This window comes from Citrus clementina, unplaced genomic scaffold (assembly GCF_000493195.1).
Source record: "Citrus clementina cultivar Clemenules unplaced genomic scaffold, Citrus_clementina_v1.0 scaffold_79, whole genome shotgun sequence".
Lineage (NCBI taxonomy): Eukaryota > Viridiplantae > Streptophyta > Magnoliopsida > Sapindales > Rutaceae > Citrus > Citrus x clementina.
Window position 1 is genome coordinate 21000 of NW_006262029.1, and position 13125 is coordinate 34124.

Sequence of the window (13125 nt, forward strand, 5' to 3'; positions counted from 1 at the left end):
GTTCTATTCTCATTGTTGTCAATAACCTTCTTCTTTTTGTCTTTTTTTTCCCTTTCGGAATAAAAAAATGGTTGGTCCAATGACAATTGGAAGCTTTGACGTGATTCATTTATCCTATTGAACGTGTCTACATTGGCCCGTTTGAAATTGTTTTTAACATACTCAAAAGTAATTTTGAAAGGTCAAAAGTTAATTTTAGTATTTAACATTTTGTCCATTTCAGTAATTTACATTTTTACAGTAGTTTAACAGTAAAATTTACCAAGCACATATGACTATTTTTAAAATTCACAACACTTTTAAAAATAAATATTGCCAAACATTTAATTAATTCTTATTATAACTTATTATTTATACAACACAACTAACAAAAATTATTTTAAAGTTATGGTATTACCAAACTAACCCTTTATGCATTTTTAAAATCACTCTTAAATTGTTTTTTAAAAAATTAATTAACTCTCTCAAATACGTCAAACTATTTCCATACTTCTTGATTTCTAAAATTTAATGCGCAAGTCACAATGTTTTATTGGGCTAATGTGCCATGATAATTTCCATTGTATAGGCTATGGTGCCCAAGTTCCCCCATCCCCCTTCCAAAAAGGGGGGGTCGGGGGTCCCAGGGGCCCCATAGCGGGACCGGATATTAAATGAATCCAAGTTCAATCCGGGTTTTCCCCCTTTTCATACTCAATTTTTTTAAAAATTTTAAAAAAGAAAGGGTGGTATATCTTTTTAAAAATTTTTCCTTTTTGCAATGGACCCTCCCCCCCCCCCCCCACCAAAATCCTTTTTCTTATTTAAGTAATTTAATTTTCACTTTCCAAACTTTAATGGTCCTCCCGACCAACCTGATAAAGTCGAACATGATTCGTGTCACTAATTGAATATGTTATGGGAAAACACATGGCAATATTTTACTGTAAATATTGATGCCTTAGATAGAAGATTTTGATAGTTGTTAATCCCTAATTTGTAGGATTTGATTTAGTCTCTAATTTGTAGCCTTGTGAGGCTCCATTGGGAATATTTTTTATTCAGCCTTCATTGCTGATTTTTTTTTCCAACATTCTTTTTCCTCCATTTTTGAGATTATTTTCAAATTCCAACCATGTCTGAGATTGTTGATGAACGCAACCCTACTCAATTGAGTGACAACCGAATTAGTGACATCATAAATACTCCCTCAACTAGAGATTTGCATAATATTCCAGCAGCCCATAGATTGAATGAAAAAAAATTATTTAAAGTGGTCTCAGTTTGTTTGAACCTTTCTAAAAGGAAAGCATAAAATTAGTCACCTACTTGGTATTGGACCCAAACCAAGGGATCCTAGATTTGAAGCCTGGGATAAAGCAGACTCTATGGTTATATCCTGGCTATGGAGTTTAATGGTGCCAGAGATCAGTGATATATGTATGTTTCTTACCACAGCCGAGGAAATATGGGAAGCTGTTGAAAAAACCTATTCCAAGGTGGGTGATGATGCTCAAATTTATGAGATCAAAACCAAGATCTCTGCAACTAAATAAGGAGGTCGTTCTATTCCTAAATACGCTAATTTGTTGAAAAGTTTATAGCAAGAGATGGACTATTATCAATGTTTTCAAATGAAATGTAGTGTTGATGCTGCCTTGATGAAAAGGTTTGTTGAAAAAGAGAGGATTTATGAATTCTTAGCTGGACTTAATGGGGTGTTTGATCCTGTTTGAGTACAAATATTAGGGAAGGACGACTTGCCATCACTGTATGAGACCATTGCTACAATTCGGGGTGAAGAGTCATGATTAAATCCCAATTAGTGGAGAGTTCAGCCATGGTCACAAAAAATGCTATAATAAAGAACTCTGGCCCAAGCCAACAATCTCATGGTGAAACTGAACAAATTGATTTATCCAAGATGACAAATAATGATTCTTTGTGGTCTACCTACTGCAAGAAGCCTCAACACACTCGAGAACGATGCTGGAAGCTACATGGAAAGCCATCAATGTCCAATAAAAATTCAATTGTGCACAATAGACAACTAAAGGGAACAAGGACAAGCTCATATGACCTCTACAATCTGGTGACGAGACTAACTCTCATGAACATGGCAAGTTTAACAAAGAAGAAATTGAGAAGCTGAAGAGTTTGTTGGGAGCACTGGAGAAGCCACCAGAAACATGTACTTGCTCTTTGGAATTCAAAAGTAAGTTTCCCTCTCTATATGCACTAAATGTCTCTTGTACAACCTTCTCCAACTCTTGGGTCATAGACTCAGGTGCCACCAATTATATAACCCACTCGTCATACAAATTCATTTCCTATGACCCTTGTCCAAGTAATAGGAAAATAGCCACAGCTGATGGTTCTCTATCAACAATTGCTGGCCAAGGAAATCTTTTAATAAATCAAGCCCTCGCACTTAAAAATATCTTTTATGTACCAAATTTGTCCACTAACCCTTTGTCCATTCACAAGCTAACAAAAGATTTGAATTGTAATGTTATTTTTTATCCTCCATATTGTATGTTTCAGGACCATAGTACGGGGAAGATCATTGGACATGCTAGAGAGAAAAATGGGCTTTACTATCTTGAAAAATTAAGTGGGAAAACTAGAATTGGAAACTATTTACCCCTGTCATTTTTTTCTGAGTCTTCTATTTCCAATAAAGACAAAATCTGGCTTTAACATTTCCATCTTGGGCATCCTTCATTTAGCATTCTTAAAATAATATTTCTATTATTATTTAAAGGGATTGATCTAGAAAATCTTCATTGTGATGTTCGTGAACTTGCAAAACATAAACATGCTTCTTTTCCAATTAGAAATAAAAGAACATATATTCCTTTTGCACTCATTCATAGTGATATTTGGGGTCCTTCCACAGTTCCTAATATCTCATGAGCTCGCTGATTTATTTCATTAATCGATGATTGTACAATAAAGCATCTTTGTCATTGTTATGATGATCATCAACGACTACGAGTGGGGGCAAAATTACTTGATAATGCAGTGGAGGTAATGATCTTTCCTACACCATCTGTCATCTTCTTAGGGCATCTCCAATGTAGCACTAAACCTAACACTTACACCATTTTTGGTGTAAAATGCTTCTCCAATGTAACACCAAAATGGTGTAATGAATAGTATTGCACCAAATATGGTGCAATACTATTCATTACACCATATTTGGTGCTAGGAAAAAAAATTCTCAAATGCCCTTATTACTTTATCTTATTTATATATATGTCTTATTTTATATAATATTTTAAGTTATTATTATTATTTTTGTTATTTTTTTAATTTCATTTTTTAATTTTTGAATATTATACTAATATTTTAAATAAAAAATATTCAACACAAAAATTAATAATAAAAATAAAATGCCAATAACATTAATTACTAGATTACATATTACAAATTAAAAATATAAAATTAAATTAACACAAATTAAAAAAAGCTACTACTACTAGCATAAATTAGAACAATTATTTATTAATGTGGGAGATCATTATTAGATCCTCCAATATCATCAAAATATTTTTCTATATTAATGTAATGTTTAATTTTCATAATGCACTTATTATTGTTATTGTATTTTTCTATATTAATGTAATGTTTAATTTTCATAATGTACTAATTTAGTTAATTAAATGCAAATTTAATAATTTTCTATATTTTTTTTGTTAATCGATATAAAATTACTTATTACTTAATTATCTATATTAATAGTAATTTTTATTGTGTTAATTGAATTAATTCTTGAGAATTAAAGGAATAAAAAGAAGAATATTCTTTTTGGTGTAAAATTTGGTGTAAATGGGTTGGAGATGAAATAGTAATTTCGTGTGAAAAAGGTACATTTTTGGTGTTGGTGTTACACCAAAATAGTGTTATGCATTGGAGATGGCCTTAAAAACTTGCTCTTTAAAAACTTGCACTGCATAAAGTAATGTTGGTAGAGCTTTAGAAAGCCTAATAGCGGCAAATTTCTACTTAATTCTGAAGTTTTAACTCAATTGTTTAATTATTTTTTATTGTAAAAAAATTAAAACTTCTTTGTTATTATCCTGCGTGTTACAATTAATTTTTTAAGATAAAATAATATTATTATCTGATATAACCTAAAATTCAAGTAAACCTCATGTGCAAATGGTAAAAAAATAGAGAATAATTATTCAATCATGTTGTTATGGAGAAAAAAATACAAGGACTAATTAATACGGTAATTGGTTCAAACTCTCAAAACTAAACGAGTATCTACCTGATATATAATGATGATGTAAAAAATAATTTGCATAGACGATAAAAAAAATAATTATTTATATAGATTTTGAATTTCTATAATGGTTTGTGATCTATAAAGCATCATAGATTTTGGACTTTTATAGTGATTACTGACCTTTAAGGCATTAACATTATCACTATTGTTGTTGTAAAGGTCATGGATGCGTGCCTCTATCAAATGTCTTATGGAAAACAGAATAGGGAAGATGGGTTGGGGAATTTGGCTGGAGACAGGATGAGATGTAAAGTTGTATGCTTAGTGTGAGATGGAGAAGCATTCTGAGTTACGCATCAAGCTAGTCCTTTCCTCTTGTGTGAGGTTCTTTCTTTGTGGCCCTTCTTTACAATATTTATTTCTCTTTGAATAAGAAAGTATTGGAAAATGACTAGGGCAATATACATGATACATCGAATCAGATTTAGTCCGTGCATTGCATTGGAATAAATGTGTCAACCAGTAGCTCTTTCTTTTTTTTTTTTTTTTATCTGGTCCTACTTTCTAGTTTTGTTGTTTATTGGGGAAGATCTTTTGTTTCATGCACGGCCCGGTTTAGAGTACTTAGGGTTTGAACCAAATTTTTTTATAAGACTTCTTTTTATTCTCTAATTTTAATATTTTAAAAAAATAAAAGTATTTAAAATTTATTTCATATTTAATACTTAAATACAAAATAATAAAAAACATCTTTAAAAATTTATAGAACGGAACCTAAAAAAAAGTTGTCGATATATATATATATTACTTTTACCAAAACTATCACAAAAACAAACAAACAAATACATAAGAATAATATTATTTTTAAATAGAATATTTAGAATGATACCACATAAAAAGTTAAAGATGGTGAATTGATGATCAAATAATAGATATGGACATTGTATTTCAAGAAACTAATTTTTTCTTTTTAAAATGAAACAATGAATCTAATAATTTTCTTTATAGAGAAGATGACAATAAATTTTTTTCATCAATTATTTTTTACATCAAGTTGTTGAATCTCTAAATTCAAGCTAGCTGTTAATCCTAAAACAACTCGGATAGAAGACATCTTCACTATAAGAGAAAATATTCTCAAAATCAACACTTTTTTTCTAACCGAAACTCTTCATAATCAATTTACCCTTGTACCGTTGTTGCGAGTTATTTCAATCTTCAACCTGTAAACCTAATTGTTCTTTAATGTCCATTTCCCTTATGAAGTTTTAGTAAGTCATAAGTGTGGTTCTCATTCAAGAATTTCATCTCCTTTTGCATGGCTTTAACCCACTCACTTTTATGCTAGTGAGACATAGTTTCTTTAAAACATTCTGGTCCCCCTCTATTTGTAAGCATCACATACTCATGTGGAGGATATCTAGTGGAAGGTCACCATTCTTTGGTGGATCTCCTCAATTATGGCTCAACTGATGGTGTAGGTGGTTCTAGAGGTACTTGCTTAATTGGTTCTACTGGACTATCATTATTATTCTCTCCAGCTCCCCCATAATCATCATGAACTACAAGTGGAGAAATTGAAGTTGAAATAATAGGAATCTCTAGAGATGACTAAAGATTCATCACTCTTCTCTACATCACCAACTATTCGATCTTCAAAAAATACATCTCTACTTTTGATCAATTTTCTTGCCATTAGATCCTATAATATGTACCCAAATTCTTCATGGTCATAGCCTAAGAAAATGCATTCATTGGCTTTATCATCAAGCTTCGATCTTTTATCCTTACGAATGTGAAGATATGCTTTGTCTCCAAACAATTTGAAGTGTTTATAAGAAACATCTTTCCCAGTCTAAACTCTCTTAGGTACATCACCATTTTAATAGAGTTGAAACAAAAAGGTTAATTAAATCAAATGCAGTACACATAACCTTTGCCCAAAAAGATTTAGGAAGCTTGGTATCAGAAAACATACACCTGATCTTTTCTTCAATTGTTATGTTCATCCTTTCTACAACACCATTCTGTTGCGAGATTTTTGGTACAGTCTTCTCAAGTCTGATTCCATGGGATCTGCAATACTACTCAAATGGTCCTTTATACTCACCATCATTATCTACCCTAAGACATTTTAGTTTTTTCTTCCTGTCCCTCTCTCAACATAAGCAAGGAATATCTTAAATGTATTAAGCACATGGTCTTTAGATTTCAAAGCAAAAGCCCACACTTTTTCAGAAAAAATCATCAATAAAAGTTACAAAATAAACTGCACCTCCTATTGATTTACTTTGCATCATTCAAACATTAGTGTGAATCAAATTAAGGATATTCGACTTTCTAGATAGAGAAAAGCTTTTAAAAGCTACTCTATGTGCCTTTCCAACTAAGCAATGAGCACATGTCTTGAGGGATGTACTTGCGAAACTGGGTAGAAATCTTTTTCTGGCACGAGTTTCCAAGACCAATGTGACCAAGCCTTTTGTGCCATGTATTAATGTTAGAATCTTTTATAGCCACATTCACATCTTCTTTCCTGATCTTAGCTTCTAAAGTTAGTACTAGGGAGCTTTTGGCGAGTTTCCATTTCCTTCACCAAATTGATTATTATAGACATTATCATCAAGTTTTCCTGTGTGGATCAAGTTAAAGTAAATATCTGGTACATGTCTGACATCTTACAACTTACAACCTATATTGGTTTCCAAGCAAATATCTCAAATGCCCACAATCTTGGAAGCCCCCTCATTTTCCATCCCAACATGGCCATAATCACCATTAACATAGGATGTAAAGTAATCATGATGTGCAGTTACATAAAATGAAGCATCTGAATCAATCACCCAATCACTGAAATGACAAGTAAAATTTATAGACCTTTAATTATAAGCAATACCTATATCACCATCAATTATGGCTGTAGTGTTCTCTTTGTCATTTTTCTGAGCATCATCATTTTCTTTTACTTATTCTGTTTTCCGCAATCTACACTCCCTTTTAATGTGACCCATTTTCTAACAATGAAAGCACTTCATATTTCTCCTCTAGGACTTAGATCTTTCTTTAGGATTATCATTGTTCTGCTGGTAGGAATTTCTACTTTGGCTTCTTCCCTACCTTTCTTGCTTTTCTAAAACAAGTACATCTGACTTAGAGGAATCTGCTTCAACACTCTTTCTTCTAGATTTTTCATTATGCGGTGTATTTGTAATTATATCCAAGGTTAATTTCTCATTCGGTGCTGAATTATTCACTGATAACATTAATGTCTCTTAACTCTCAAGCAAAGAACTAAGCAATAACGATACTTGTAACTTATCATCTAAAATAATTTTCATAATAGTTAACTGATCAACCAATCCCTGAAACTCACTAATGTGTTCAATTATACTAGCCCCTCCTTGTATTTCAAGTTAATAAACATTTTTATCAAATTGGCTTTATTATGTACAATTGGTTGCTCATAAATCGTCTCTAATTTCTCCAAAGAACATCAGCCCTGAATTCCTTCGCGACACAGTGTTACACACTTTGATTAATCCATGATCTATTAGTACCCATGGCCTTCTAGTTTAATCGATCCCATTTCTTATCATCTAAATCGGTGGCTATAGTTTCTTCGCCTTCAGTGGGTTCATGTAAATCTTTTATGTACAATAAATCTTCTATTCTAGACTTTTAAATACTATAATTCTATGACTTTAATTTAATCATGCAAGCCGAAGATGCATCCATCTCAACCACATAAGTAAAAAAAGGGACTAACACAAGCAGTTGCAAATTAAGCGGAAACAAAACATTTTTCCTCTTTATGTGATTAAAATAGAATGTGTAACACAGATTAATAAATAGTAAATAAATCAACACAATCCAAAACAATAAACTAACCACAAGAGCACATATTTTTACGTGGAAACCCAAAACGCAAAAAACCACAGGACTGCAATATGATATAATCTTCCACTATATTATTGGGATTACAACACAAATTCTTCTCCAGATAACACTAGAGGCTAACAACATCAAGAATTTCAACAATCTTAGCTTACAGTAACAGCCTAATATATGTCTCTTTAACAAGTAGATATCCCAAATAACAACCAATGAGAGGATAAAATAAAAATCAAGATCAATAGGATTGTAGAAGGCGATACCAAGAACTTATTTTCAAAATTTAAGAGAAAACATGGTTAAAATTGTCTTTCAATCGTCCAATCAAAGATTGAAATTTCTATTCTCAAAACCAAAATTTCCTCTCTCTCTCTCTCTCTCTCTCTCCCCTTGATAGCAAGCTGCTATCTTTTTCAACCCTTGATAGAGGTTTGCTATATTTCTTCTTTTATAATGCACTTTTCAAAACTTACCTTTTAATGGTAAATTTCATCTGCCCCTTTAAGTTTTTCTTAATTATTTAATCACCTAAACTTATAAAGATTTGAGCTTGCGCCACCCAAATGAGATAGACCCAACATATACAATATTATTATAAATGAATAGATTAATAATTTTTATGTTTAGTATTATTTAATAGTACATAAATTATTGAGTTAAAAATTTAATATTAATCTTAAATTAAATAAAAGTTAAAAATAAATTATTGATATTAAATTGAACTTAAATTAAGATATGAGAGTGAGTCTTATCTAAGCTCATGAAATAATAGAGACTAATAGTTCCAAAATCTTTGGACTGAATGTTGGATTAATTTGTTAATTGTAAGCAACTAAACATGACCTTGGATTAGATAAAAAAATTTTATTCTAAAAGTTAGTCCAATCCTGCCTAATTCCAGCTGCCAAACGTAGATTAGGTGATATTCAATTCAAGAAACTGATTACAAAGTTTGGAAGCTTTTCTTTCAAGTAATAATCACTGTTTTTGTAACAGAAAATCGGCTAGTGATTGCAAAGTTTTCTACAACAAACATTGCTGCCAAGTAACAATTAAAAAGCATTAATCATGTTATTGATTACTGTAAATAATAAGACGTACCTCAACAAGATGAAGGTAAAGGTCCTAACAACAACACCACCAATAACAACAACAACCTTATTAAAAAAAAAAAATCATCATTAATGTACGATTTTTTTTCCCTCTATGGTGATGAACATAAAACTGAGCAAGTGTAGTCAGCTGGAGCTAGATTGAGACATTGACACATGCACAATGGCATTGGGGTTCATAGAACTATAGAACAAGTACAGCAATTGGTCCCTATTTATACATATTCTGCACACATGGACTTGATTGAATATTAAGCTAGCAAAGAGAATATCTATTAAAAAATTTGAAAAATTTTGGTAGGAAATCTTGCAGAAAAAATGACATCATGATCTTCTGCTATAAAGTGAACTAATTTCTTTGAAATATCTCTGAAGAAGTATGCTTAGAATTTTCCTTGAAGTGCCATGAATTTATGATAAAAATGATACGAAGATGTCATTCTTATGTGCACAAATCGTAGCTAGGAACCAATAAGTGGTGGACTTATGTGGTGGTTGGACCCGCCTCTAGCCTAGATTATGATCTTCTCATGATTTGATCTTCTCTTATTTAAATTTCACTCATTGGTGATTTATAAATTAAAAAAAAATATAAATATTCGTTTAGTCTTTATATTTTACTATAAGAGTCTGTTTAGTTATTTTATTTCAAAAAATATCTTAAGACACCCCTATTGTTAAATATATTATATTCCCACCCTTAATTTTTCCCTCCCTTTTACAATGATATGCTTACAACAATATTCTTAGAAATATTAATGAAAAATAAAAGAACATTAATGTGTCATATTAACCTTAAAAGTAAAATAAAAATTATTGAAAATTTTTATGTTACTATTTTATTTTTAGGATTAATTTGATAAATTAATTTTTTATAAATAATTATAAGTAAGATTGTAATAAAGATATTAAATATTACTTTAAGTTGGATGATATTAATTTATCTATAAATAATTATTAGCAACATTGTTGCATGGATACAAAAATACCAGTTCTTTCATGCTAATATCTATTAGTTAATTTACTAATAAATAATTATTATTTAATTTGCTAATTCACTTCTTTTAGATAAACTAATCAATGTCAAGAATATTGTTGTAAGGATATTATTATAAAAACAAAGAAAAATTAGGACAAAAATGTAATATACTTAATTGCAGGAATGTCTTGAGGCATTTTTAAAAATATAATAACTAAACAGACTCTCAAGTCAAAATACAGGGATTAAATGAGTATTTATCCGTTAAAAATAAAAGCAGTTAAATCCTAATCATGTACTAGTATTAAAAGATAAGAGTTACGAGATCTTTGAAAACTTATGAGAACTTAGATCACCACAAAAAAAGTCATTAAAACCTTTAATTTTTTTTTTATATAAAAATGGTGTTTTTAATTTTTCTCCCAAGTGTATTCCCAAATAGCTTTCTACCAAAAAACAATTGAAATACTATTTTATAGTTAATTAGTTACTCTTGCATTAAGTCCTTTAAAATCTAATATTAAATAAGTAATTTACCATTTTAATTGCAGTTAGTGAATTATTTCATTAAAAAAAGTATTTTATTTATAGAGAGGTTCTTAATGTCGCATTACTTGATGTATATATTTTTTATTCTTTTATGTACCAATATTCACGCATACAAATACAATAACTTTATAATTTAGCATGGGTAATTAAAGACCCTAGGTGTTCGCCTCTGGAATCAATATGATTGTATGATGCACATATGGTAAGGATCAATATTATTATATGATGCATATATGGTAAAGATCAAGACCATCATGACCAATGTTAGTGCTAGGAATTCAATTTAGTAGGAGCTAATTTCAAAGAATAATATAATTTAATATGGTCAAAAATAAAATAGAAATTCATTAACTTATTCAATTCAATACATTTATAATTGTTCTCGACGTATTTTCATATGTTGAAAATATTGAAGAATAATCTCATCATCGAGATCAGAAAATATATCATTTTCTATGTATGCAATTAATTTCTCTCATCCGATTTGATTCTTGATTCACAAAAGCATAGTTGAAAATGCCATTTCTACTATAGTTGTGGCAATGGGTAAAATCAATACTAATGTCACTAATAGATAAATTAATAAGTACAATTTATCTTTCTTAATATCATCTATTTTTCTTGTTAGCTCACCAATCCCTTTCAATCTCAAAAATATATTATCAGATCCACATCCATAATGTAAACATCAAGTTGAATTTAAAGTCCCATAAGATCCATTGAAGAAAAATTAATTAGATAAAACTCAGTAAGATGAGTAACTTTTTATTATTTTGTGTGAGGAGGATTAGGGCCCTACAGATGTCAAAATAATAATATTTCTTTGTGGGTTGAAGATGTAAAACTAAAAATCTAATATTTTAGTTATTTTTATATTTTTACGAGAACATTTATTGTAAATTAAATTAAAAACAAGACAAATATCAAAGTAAATTTTACAATTTTTGAAAAGTCAAGCCCTGCTAACTCTAATGTGGCACCGCCATAGTTGATGACATGCACAAATGGAAAGAATGAACATCATAATATACACATGGCAAGAATCAATGCCATAATGTCACACATATATGAAAAAATAAATAAATCAAGACCATTATGGGCATGTAGATATGGAAGATCAATCCTTATTTATAATGTTTGATTCTTTTCCTTTTATGTTATTGAATATATTTATAGTAAAACCTTAATAAATGAATTGTATTGGGATTTGGGTTCACAAAAAATCTATTATACTAAAATCTCGTTAAATTAATAGCATTGAGACCATGGAAAGTCTATTAATTTAGCGAATATCTTGTAATCGATAAATTAATAAATTATTAATTTATGAAGATGTTCCTTATTTTAGAAAATATGATTGTGATTTAGTACGTTTTATTTGAATATTAATTAGTCACATTATTTTGGTAGTAATAAGATTATTTTAAATATCTGAGAAAAAGATACCTTAATCTCTAAGGTTTGAAGGAATAGTCATGCAGACCCCATATTTTCAATAAGGGATAACAAAACCTCTTTTTGACTAAAATATCCTTTACCTATATTAACTAAAAAAAAGACTTTAATGTTTTATAATAAATAGAAGTATAATATTAAAATATGTATAACAATATATATATTTTAAAATAATTTCAATATTTAAAAAATAGGGAAAAGGACAAACACACTCCCAACGTTTAGGTAAAAGGACAAAAACCCCCTAACGTTTCAAAAAAGATATTTATACCTCAATTTATTATAATTTTACCATTATACCCTTCTAGCATATAAAAAAAATTATTAGTTATCTAATTTGTCTATAGATTGTTAATAAAATTATAAATATACCCTCATTGCCTCATTCTTCTATTTAAATTTTTATCAATAACCAATTTTCAAAATTTTAAAAAAATTGTAAATAAATTATAATTTTAAAAATAAAATTTGTTATTAATACCATAATAAATAACATAGAAAATTAGTTATAAATATACAAGTTTAAATGATTGACATGTGGAGAATTGTTAAATATACAAGTTTAAAGTTTAAATAAAATTGGTTATTAATAACCAATTTTATTTTTAAAATTATAATTTATTTACAATTTTTTTAGGTGTATAGATTTTTTTTTTTGAAAATTGGTTATTGATAAAAATTTAAATAGAGGAATTGGGCAATGAGGGTATATTTATAATTTTTTTATAATATCCAACTTGTCTATTTATAATTTTATTAACAATATATAGACAAATTGGATAATCTAATAATTGTTTTTATATGCTAAAAGGGTATAATGGTAAAATTATAATAAATTGGGGTGTAAATGTCTTTTTTAAAATGTTAGGGGGGTTTTTGTCCCTTTGCCTAAACATTGGGGGTGTGTTGTCCTTCCCTAAAAAATT